Raw genomic sequence first — 2,124 nt, forward strand, 5'->3', positions numbered from 1 at the left:
AGAAGGAGTTATTCTCATTGAGTCTTTCCAAGTTGCATCAATGATTGAAAAACTTTCTTGTGGTTGGATAAACTTCAAGAGCTACCTTAAGAATAAAAGAAAGGAGATTACTGTGGAGGAGCTTATGGTGCGTATTCACATTGAAAAAGAGAATTTAATGGCCTTGAAGAAAAGGTAGTGGTGTTGAACCTTCAAAGGTCCATGTGGTGGAAGTTGACCAAGCTTCCAAGAACAAAGGCAAGGGAGCATACAAAGGAAAGGGGATGGGTGAAAACCTATCCCCTAAATATAGAAACTTCGAAAAGAAGTTGAAGTGCTACAATTATGGCTCAACATATCATAAAGCTTTGGAGTTCCCACAAGCTAAACGTGATAATCTTCGTCAAGAAAACATGGTGAACGATGATCTGGAGTTGGCGGCCATGATTACGGATCTTACGTTCCTGGTATCGGAGGTGAATGTCATGAATACAAATTCAAGATAATGGTGGATTAAAGTCTGCTTGCTAAGCGCCTGACTGCTGAATCGGTAATCCTCCGGCTATAAATCATAAACATTGATTAGCCACTCATAAACACCCTTAGGTCAAATGACTGACCCACCCCTGGTCCAAGGTCAACTCCTTGATCAAAGTCAACTTCCAGTTGACTGGACTCGCTGAGTCCTTCTCCCACTAACCCGGTCCTACTCTACAAGTCCCTCTTCTCACCCACTGAGTCACCCTTAACTCACTACTTGGGACGATAGAACCGGCTCGCGATCCGACTCGTGTGAGGATTTGGGTTTCTGGGGCTATTGCTACACGTTAGATTGCTAACTCCACGTGCAGATACGAAGGGTTGGACTTTCAACATCTAAACCCCTCTTACTCAGTAACTGTTCATCTGACTCGCCGAGTTTGAAGAACAACTCGTCGAGTACCAGACAATCTTCATAGGACTCGCCGAGTTGTTGATCTAACTCGCTGAGTCTAAGGCCATCTTCAAAGAACTCGCCGAGTTCCACTTTGGGACTCGCCGAGTTCCACTTTGTGACTCGCCGAGTCCCTTGACCCATTTCCCATATAGACCAATTCTGAGTCATGCAACGCTTCAAAACCATAGATCTATGTTCCTAGGTCATGCTTATCACGTAAAGTTGCAAACTTTACATGCATGCATGGCCTCACAATCTCAAAAAGGCAAATCCAAGATCTTTATGAGGTCATACACTCAATGGGGACCTCAATCACTCCAACCATAGAAACTTTATGCTTCTAATACGCCCACAAGGTCTAGATCTGAAGTCCATTCAGATCATTAAGCACAAACACATGGAGCTGGTGTTTTAGGGCTTGAAAACCACCAATTAGGGACAAAAATGATATCTAATGAACTAGTGATCAAGGTAGGAACTTTTCTACCTGAATGGAAGCTTCTCACAGTGTAGATTTCGGATCTATTCCCCTCCTTGCACTCTCCAACCTCCTCCTTCTTCTTCTAAGCTCCAAACTTCCTTCACCAAGCAAAAATCACTCACAAGAACAATATGGGGCTAGGGTTTCGCTCTACAGCTCTCTGGAAGTGTTAGGAACAAGGGAGGTCGAGTTAGAGTGCTTAAATAGGGTGAAAACACTCGAGTTACGGTTTTTGCCCAAAGAGGGCCTACTTGCCGAGTCGGGGAACCGCATCGCCGAGTCCGAGGCTCAGATCTCGTGTCTCGTCCCGCTCCTACTCACCGAGCCCAAGGCAAAAATGCATGAATTAAGAATTATTAATTACAAGAAATACGTACCGGGAACCAGGTGCTACAAATCTCCCCCACTTATTTTAGACTTCATCCTCGAAGTCTGCTGCTCGATCCTGAAACAGCTCGGGGTAGTGCTCCATCATATCTTCCACCGGCTCCCAAGTCCACTCCGCTCCTTTCCGGTGCTGCCATTGCACCTTCAGGAGTTCCATCCTCCTGTTCCTCAGATCCTTCGACTTCCTGTCGAGGATTGCCACAGGCCGCTCGATGTAATTCAGACTGTCATAACTTTTATGCCGACTCTGTGCAGTCTGAAGCCTGCTCCGAACTTGCTGAATCTTCTCGGTCATCTTGAGCACCACTTCGGTGCTCCCCATGACCCTCTGGCCAACCTC

The sequence above is a fragment of the Lactuca serriola genome, chromosome 5 (genome assembly GCF_051521515.1).
Source record: "Lactuca serriola cultivar US96UC23 chromosome 5, Lser_US96UC23_V15, whole genome shotgun sequence".
Lineage (NCBI taxonomy): Eukaryota > Viridiplantae > Streptophyta > Magnoliopsida > Asterales > Asteraceae > Lactuca > Lactuca serriola.